This window comes from Arachis hypogaea, chromosome 15, assembly GCF_003086295.3.
Source record: "Arachis hypogaea cultivar Tifrunner chromosome 15, arahy.Tifrunner.gnm2.J5K5, whole genome shotgun sequence".
Lineage (NCBI taxonomy): Eukaryota > Viridiplantae > Streptophyta > Magnoliopsida > Fabales > Fabaceae > Arachis > Arachis hypogaea.
Window position 1 is genome coordinate 139032218 of NC_092050.1, and position 9684 is coordinate 139041901.

Genomic DNA, 9684 nt, shown 5'->3' on the forward strand with positions numbered 1-9684 from the left:
TTTCAATGACAATTTTTAAAAATGAATTAAAATTTTTTAAAACAAAAGTTGAATATTGTACTGAAGATTGTGGTAGGCTTAGAGAAGGGGGTTGAATCTATGCCTTTCTTTTAAGTTGCGGTTATGACCCTTTTAAATAATCTTACAATTCTGATTCTGTTTGAACTCAGCAGCGGAAATTTATGAGACAATTTATTTTTGTCTCATGAATATCAGAAAACAGAACACAGCAGAGAAGAGAAAAGCTAACACCAGCATGTATCCTGGTTCGGTTGCCTTGTGCTATGCAACCTACGTCCAGTCTCCTCCACAACAGTGGAAGAATTTTCACTATAGTTAACAGTATTACATACACCAATTCCACAGGATTGACCCAATCCTTTCACACTGAAGTTCTAACCTAACTTGACATTGGATATGCTAATACCTAACTATTCACTCTTAGTGCTAACCCAACTAAGAAAGGGATACCTCACAGGTACAAGATACAAGACATAAACATACCTAAAGAAATCTGAAAATAACTCTAGGCTTTTCTCTCAAGTGTTTCACTCAGCCTTTTTCACTCATGGCTTTTACTTGAACTTTCTCACAAGAAATTACAGAAAGATAAACATAGAAAAGTACATTACAATCTGTAAAACATGAAGGAGATTGACTTCATCAACAGCCTATGTGCTATGCAAAAAACCAGATTAGCATGCCTCTGATTTAGTTCTTCATACTGGCGGAATGCACCTTTGATTAGGTTACACTGTCCAGTTAGTTGAACTTCTTCAAAGAGCTCTCTTAGAACAAAACCTCTATTCCCTGATTTTCTCTCCTTACTTCTGAATGAGCAGCAAGCTTTATTTATCTCCTTGCATGTTGCTGGGTTCTTCTTCCAAGGTCAACACCTTGAGCCTTAAGCTTCACCAACCCACTGATTCACTTTTTCTCCTTAATCCCTGGTAGCACAAATTGCGAATCACACTTTTCACAACTCGTACCACTAACCAGCAAGTGCACTGGGTCGTCCAAGTAATACCTTACGTGAGTAAGGGTCGAATCCCACAGAGATTGTTGGTTTAAAGCAATCTATGGTTATCTTGTAAATCTTAGTCAGGAAGTCAATTATGTTTATCAGTTGAATTATGAATAACCAGTAGAGCATAAATTAAAAGTTACTTGTTGTGTAGTAATGGAGAATATGTTGGAGTTTTGGAGATGCTTTGTCTTTTGAATCTCTGCTTTCCTCTGTCTTCTGATTCACGCACGCACGTCCTCCTATGGCAAGCTGTGTGTTGGTGGATCACCGTTGTCAATGGCTACCTTCCATCCTTCCAGTGAAAACTACGCTCACGCGCTCTGTCACAGCACGGCTAATCACCGGTTGGTTCTCGATCCGGTTGGAATAGGATTTACTATCCTTTTGCATCTGTCACTAACGCCCAGCCTTCAGGAGTTTGAAGCTCGTCACAGTCATTCAATCCTTGAATCCTACTCGGAATGCCACAGACAAGGCTTAGACTTTCCGGATTCTCATGAATGCCGCCATCAGTTCTAGCTTATACCACGGAGATTCTGATTAAAGAATCTAAGAGACACTCATTCAATCGGATATAGAACGGAGGTGGTTGTCAGGCACACGTTCGTGGGTTGAGGAAGGTGATGAATGTCACAGATCATCACCTTCATCACAGTTAAGCGCGAATGAACATCTTAGATAGGAACAAGCGTGTTTGAATGGAAAACAGAAATACTTGCATTAATTCATTGAGACACAGCAGAGCTCCTCACCCCCAACAATGGGGTTTAGAGACTCATGCCGTCAGAGAATACAAAGTTTAGATCTGAAATGTCATGAGATACAAAATAAGTCTCTAAAAGTTGTTTAAATACTAAACTAGTAGCCTAGGGTTACAAAATATGAGTGGACTATGATGGATGATGCAGAGATCCACTTCTGGGGCCCACTTGGTGTGCTGGGGCCCACTTGGTGTGTGCTGGGGCTGAGACTTTAAGCAATCCACGTGCAGAGGCCATTTGTGGAGTTGAACGCCAGTTTTTATGCCAGTTTGGGCGTTCAACTCCAGTTTTTGATCCTTTTCTGGCGCTGGACGCCAGATTTGGGCAGAAGGCTGGCGTTGAACGCCAGTTTACGTCATCAATTCTTGTACAAAGTATGGACTATTATATATTGCTGGAAAGCCCTGGATGTCTACTTTCCAACGCAATTAGAAGCATGCCATTTCGAGTTCTGTAGCTCCAGAAAATCCACTTTGAGTGCAGGGAGGTCAGAATCCAACAGCATCAGCAGTCCTTTTTCAGCCTGAATCAGATTTTTGCTCAGCTCCTTCAATTTCAGCCAGAAAAATACATGAAATTACAGAAAAACACACAACTCATAGTAAAGTCCAGAAATATGAATTTTTCCTAAAAACTACTAGAAATAGACTAAAAACTAACTAAAACATCCTAAAAACTATATGAAATTAACCCCAAAAAGCGTATAAAATATCCGCTCATCACAACACCAAACTTAAACTGTTGCTTGTCCTCAAGCAACTAGACAAATAAAATAGAAGACTAGTAGGTTGAGAAGCAATAATATCTCAGAGTTTTTTGCATGAAGCTCAGATTCTAATTAGATGAGCGGGGCTAGTAGCTTTTTGCTTCCGAACAGTTTTGGCATCTCACTTTATCCATTGAAGCTCAGAGTGATTGGCATCTATAGGAACTTAGAATTCAGATAGTGTTATTGAGTATCCTATTTCAGTATGATGATTCTTGAACACAACTATTTTATGAGTCTTGGCCGTGGCCCTAAGCACTTTGTTTTCCAGTATTACCACCGGATACATAAATGCCACAGACACATAATTGGGTGAACCTTTTAGATTGTGACTCAGCTTTGCTAAAGTCCCCAATTAGAGGTGTCCAGAGTTCTTAAGCACACTCTTCTTTTTGCTTTGGACCTTGACTTTAACCGCTCAGTCTCAAGTTTTCACTTGACACCTTCACGCCACAAGCACATGGTTAGGGACAGCTTGATTTAGCCGCTTAGGCCAGGATTTTATTCCTTTTTGGCCCTCCTATCCACTGATGCTCAAAGCCTTGGGATCCTTTTTATTACCCTTGCCTTTTGGTTTTAAGGGCTTTGGCTTTTTGCTCTTGCCTTTTTCTTTTTTCTTTCTCTTCTTTTTTTTTTTTTAACTTTTTTTTTTCTGCAAGCTTTGTTCTTTGCTGTTTTTTCTTGCTTCAAGAATCATTTTTATGATTTTTCAGATTCTTAATAACATGTCTCATGTTCATCATTTTTTCAAGAGCCAACATATTTAACAATCTTAAACAACAAATTCAAAAGATATATGCACTGTTTAAGCATTCATTCAGAAGACAGAAAGCATTGCTACCACATTTAACTAATTAGAATTTCTCTTATTAAAACTCGAAATTTTATTGCTTCTTATTTAAAAGATCTACTACTTTATTCATGTTTGCTGATGATGAGAAAAATAAACTATAGCTTAATTGGAGATAAAATCAAAATAGATACTAGTTACTACTATATGACTCCTAAGGTAAAATTAAAATAAGAACAGTTATCACAGAGTTAAGGCTAAGATTAGAACTCAACAACCTTGAGGTTTGGGAAGTGGATGTTCCTCTAGTCTGTGAGGTGCTTGGTCCTTCAAGAGAGAATTTCTGGCGCTTCAGTTCCTTTAAATCACGGATAAGCACACCAAACTTAGAGCTTTGCTTGTCCTCAAGCAAAAGAAAAAGAAGGAGATGGGTAGAAGGAGAGATCCTCCCCACCATCCTGGCGTTTGAACGCCCAAACACTGCCTGTTTTGGGCGTTCAACGCCCAAATGCTGCTCTCCTGGGCGTTCAACGCCCAGTTGTTGCCCTTTTCTGGCGTTGAACGCCAGATAGCTATCCTTACTGGCGTTCAGCGCCCACTGGATGCCCATTTTGGGCGCTGAACGCCCAAAATGGCCTTCACTGGCGTTTTCTTGCCAGTAAGCTCCCTATCTCTGTTTTGTGTGTAGATTCCTTCTGTAACCCTGTAAACTTATGCAAATGATTCTTTACCTTAGTGTCAGTGAACTTTATATAAACAAATAAAAATAAAAATAGGGCAAAATGCTTAGAGGATTGTTGCCCCATGGTTGGGTTGCCTCCCAGCAAGCGCTTCTTTATTGTCTTTAGCTGGACCTTGCTGAGCTTTTAATCTAGCTTCAGCCTTGAGCATTCTTGCTCAATGTTGCCCTCAAGATAATGCTTGATTCTTTGTCCATTGACAATGAACTTCTTATCAGAATCAATATCTTGAAGCTCCACGTAACCATATGGTGACACACTTGTAATCACGTACGGTCCCCTCCACCGGGATTTCAGTTTCCCGGGGAATAGCCTGAGTCTAGAGTTAAACAACAGGACCTTCTGTCCTGGTTCAAAGATTCTAGATGACAGCTTTCTGTCATGCCATTTTTTTTATTTTTCTTTATAAAGCTTGGCATTTTCGAAAGCTGTGAATCTGAATTCCTCTAGCTCATTTAGCTGGAGCAATCGTTTTTCTCCTGCTAATTTGGCATCTAAGTTTAGGAATCTGGTTGCCCAGTAGGCCTTATGTTCCAGTTCCACGGGCAAGTGGCATGCCTTACCATACACGAGTTGGTATGGAGAGGTCCCTATAGGGGTCTTGAATGCTGTTCTGTAAGCCCACAGAGCATCATCCAAGCTCCTTGCCCAATCCTTTCTACGGGTATTTACTGTCCGTTCCAGGATTCTCTTTAATTCTCTGTTAGAGACTTCAGCCTGCCCATTGGTTTGTGGATGATATGGAGTGGCCACCTTGTGGCGAATTCCATACCGAACCATGGCAGAGTAAAGCTGTTTATTGCAGAAGTGAGTGCCCCCATCACTGATTAACACTCTAGGGACACCAAACCTGCTAAAGATATGTTTCTGGAGGAACTTCAGCACTGTTTTAGTATCGTTGGTGGGTGTGGCAATAGCCTCAACCCATTTTGATACATAGTCAACTGCCACCAGAATATAAGTGTTTGAGTATGATGGTGGGAAAGGTCCCATGAAGTCAATTCCCCATACATCAAACAACTCTATTTCCAAGATTTCTTGTTGAGGCATGGCGTAACCATGAGGCAGATTACCAGCTCTTTGGCAACTGTCACAATTACGTACAAACTCTCGGGAATCTTTATAGAGTGTAGGCCAATAGAAGCCACATTGGAGGACCTTGGTGGCTGTTCGCTCACCTCCGAAATGGCCTCCATATTGAGATCCATGGCAATGCCATAAGATTCTCTGTGCTTCCTCTCTGGGGACACACCTACGGATAATTTCGTCTGCACATCTCTTAAAGAGATAGGGCTCATCCCACAAGTAGTACTTTGCATCAGTAATTAGTTTCTTTTTTTGTATTCTATTGTACTCCTTGGGTATGAACCTTGCAGCTTTATAGTTTGCAATATCGGCAAACCATGGTGCTTCCTGAATGGCAAATAGATGCTCATCAGGGAATGTCTCAGAGATCTCAAGGAAGGGGAGGGACGTCCCTTCCACTGGCTCTATCCGGGACAGATGATCAGCCACTTGGTTCTCTGTCCCTTTTCTGTCTCTTATTTCTATATCAAACTCTTGCAGAAGCAATACCCACCTGATGAGCCTGGGTTTTAAATCCTGCTTTGTGAGTAGATATTTAAGAGCAGCATGGTCAGTATACACAATCACTTTTGATCCTACTAAGTATGATCTGAACTTGTCAATGGCGTAAACCACTGCAAGTAGTTCTTTTCTGTGGTTGTGTAATTTTTTTGGGCATCATTTAGAACGCGACTGGCATAATAAATGACATGCAGAAGCTTGTCATGCCTCTGTCCCAATACTGCACCAATGGCATGATCACTGGCATCACACATTAACTCAAATGGCAATGTCCAGTCTAGTGCAGAAATGACTGGTGCTGTGACCAGCTTAGCTTTCAGCGTTTCAAACGCCTGCAGGCATGCTGTATCAAACACGAATGGCGTGTCAGCAGCTAGCAGATTGCTTAGAGGTTTTGCGATTTTTGAAAAATCCTTTATAAACCTCCTATAGAATCCTGCATGCCCCAGAAAGCTTCTGATTGCCTTAACATTGGCAGGTGGTGGTAATTTTTCAATTACCTCTATTTTTGCTTGATCCACCTCTATTCCCTTGTTTGAGATCTTATGCCCAAGAACAATTCCTTCAGTCACCATGAAGTGACACTTTTCCCAGTTTAAAACTAGGTTGGTTTCTTGGCATCTTTTCAGAACAAGTTTCAGGTGATCAAGACAGGAGCTGAATGAGTCTCCATATACTGAGAAGTCATCCATGAAGACTTCCAGAAATTTTTCCACCATATCAGAGAAAATAGAGAGCATGCATCTCTGGAAGGTTGCAGGTGCATTGCATAGCCCAAAGGGCATCCTTCTGTAAGCAAACACTCCGGATGGACATGTGAATGCTGTTTTCTCTTGATCCTGGGGATCTACTGCAATCTGGTTATAGCCTGAGTAGCCATCCAAAAAGCAGTAATAATCATGACCTGCTAGTCTCTCTAGCATCTGGTCTATGAATGGTAAAGGAAAATGATCCTTTCTGGTGGCTGTATTGAGCCTTCTGTAGTCAATACACATGCGCCACCCTGTAACTGTTCTTGTAGGAACCAGTTCATTTTTTTCATTATGAATCACTGTCATGCCTCCCTTTTTTGGGACGACTTGAACAGGGCTCACCCAGGGGCTATCAGAAATGGGATAAATAATCCCAGCCTCTAGTAATTTGGTGACCTCTTTCTGCACCACTTCCTTCATGGCTGGATTTAGCCTCCTCTGTGGTTGAACCACTGGTTTGGCATTATCCTACAATAGGATTTTGTGCATGCATCTAGCTGGGCTTATGCCCTTAAGATCACCTATGGACCACCCAAGAGCTGTCTTGTGTGTCCTTAGCACTTGAATAAGTGCTTCCTCTTCCTGTGAATTTAAGGCAGAGCTTATGATCACTGGAAAAGTGTCACCTTCTCCTAGAAATGCATATTTCAAGGATGGTGGCAGTGGCTTGAGCTCTAGTTTAGGAGGTTTTTCCTCTTTCAGAAGAAAGTTCAGAGGCTCTTTCATGTCCCCTGAATCCTCCAAATCAGGCTGAACATCTTTAAAGATGTTTTCCAACTCTGATTCGAGACTCTCAGCCATGTTGATCTCTTCTACCAAAGAGTCAATAAGGTCAACTTTCATGCAGTCTGTTGATGTGTCTGGATGCTGCATGGCTTTGACAGCGTACAATTTGAACTCGTCATCGTTGACTCTCAGGGTTATTTCCCCCTGCTGGACGTCAATGAGGGATCGTCCAGTTGCTAGGAAGGGTCTTCCTAGAATGAGAGTAGCACTCTTGTGCTCCTCCATTTCCAGCACAACAAAGTCAGTGGGAAAGGCGAATGGCCCAACTCTGACAATCATGTCCTCAATCACGCCTGATGGGTATTTAGTGGAACCATCAGCAAGTTGGAGACATATCCGGGTTGGTTTAACTTCTTCAGTTAAGCCAAGCTTCCTGATAGTGGATGCAGGTATCAGGTTGATGCTTGCCCCAAGATCGCATAAAGCTGTCTTGGTGCAATCACCTTCTAATATGCATGGTATCAGAAAGCTCCCAGGGTCTTTAAGCTTTTCAGGAAAGCTTTTCAGAATGACTGCACTGCATTCTTCAGTGAGGAGAACTCTTTCTGTTTCTCTCCACTCCTTTTTATGACTCAAGATCTCTTTCATGAACTTGGCATAAGAAGGTATTTGCTCAAGTGCCTCTGCAAATGGAATCTTTATTTCAAGAGTCCTCAGATAATCTGCAAAGCGAGCAAATTGCTTATCCTGCTCCTCTTTCCGGAGTTTTTGAGGATAAGGTATCTTGGCTTTATATTCCTCAACCTTAGTGGTTAAAGAAGCCTTTTTAGAGGGGTTGTTATCAGCACTTATGTGTGTCTGATCCCTCACTGGCAATTGCGTACCAGAGTTAGAAGTTGGAGTGACGTTAGACGCCAACTCACTGTCTGTTCCTGGCGCCTGAACGCCAGAAATGTGCCCCTGTTGGGCGTTCAGCGCTGGATTCTGCCCCATTTGGGCGTTCAACGCCAGATTATTGCCCATTTCTGGCGTTGAACGCCAATCCTGCCTTGTTTCTGGCGCTGAACGCCAGTTTTGGGCATGGTCTGGGCGTTCAGCGCCAGCCTTCCACCTATTTTCTGGCGTTTTAGTGCCAGAATTATTTTTCCCTGGGCTCTTACTGTCCTCAGGGGAATCTTTGGTGGGTTGCTCATTTCTTGAATTTTTGATGCCTTGAGGTGGGGTATTTAATGTTTTCCCACTTCTTAATTGAACTGCTTGGCATTCTTCTGCTATTTGCTTTGATAGCTGCTGCTTTGTTTGCTTAAACTGTTCTTCCATATGCATATTAGCTATCCTTGTCTCCTGTAACCTGTCTTTGAATTCAGCTAGCTGCTTTGTTAGAAAATCTAATTGCTGATTGAATTCAGCAGCTTGTTTTACAGTACTGAATTCAGCAGTTACTGTTTTAACCTCTTCATTCATGGAAGGGTTGCTGCTTAGATACAGATGCTGATTCCTGGCAACTGTATCAATGAGCTCTTGAGCTTCTTCAATTGTCTTTCTCATATGGATAGATCCACCAGCTGAGTAATCTAAAGACATCTGTGCTCCTTCTGCAAGCCCATAGTAGAAGATGTCTAACTGAACCCACTCTGAAAACATTTCAGAGGGGCATTTTCGTAGCATCTCTCTGTATCTCTCCCAGGCATCATAAAGAGATTCATTATCTCCTTGTTTAAAGTCTTGGATGTCCAGCCTTAGCTGTGTCATCCTTTTTGGAGGGAAATATTGATTTAGAAATTTTTCTGTCAGCTGTTTCCATGTTCTTATGCTGGCCTTAGGTTGGTTATTTAACCACCTCTTAGCTTGATCTTTTACAGCAAATGGAAACAGTAATAGTCTGTAGACGTCCTGATCTATTTCCTTATCATGTACTGTGTCAGCAATTTGTAAAAATTGTGCCAGAAACTCTGTAGGTTCTTCCTGTGGAAGACTGGAATACTGGCAACTTTGCTGCACCATGATAATGAGCTGAGGATTCAACTCAAAGCTACTAACTCCAATGGAGGGTATGCATATGCTACTCCCATATGAAGCAGTAGAGGGGTTAGAATATGACCCCAAAGTCCTCCTGGACTGTCCATCTCCACTGATGTCCATAATGGATCTATGGATATAACTTGGACTTGATTTACTTTTTTATTTATTTTATTTTATAAGAAGTAAATACTTAAATAAAATAAAATAACTAAAAAGAATTTGAATTTTGAAAATTTTTTTTTTTCGTAAAAAAAAATTTAAAATAATTAGTTAAAAAAAAACGAAATTTTTGAAAAAGAGAGGAGATATTTTCGAAAATTAGAGAGAGAGAGTTAGTTAGGTAGTTTTGAAAAAGTTAAGAAACAAACAAAAAGTTAGTTAGTTAGTTGAAACAAATTTTGAAAAGATAAGAAGTTAGGAAGTTAGAATAGATATTTTGAAAAGATACTTTTTTGAATTTAGTGAGGAGAGAGAAAAACAATAAGATAGTACAAGATTTAAAATTTTTAGATC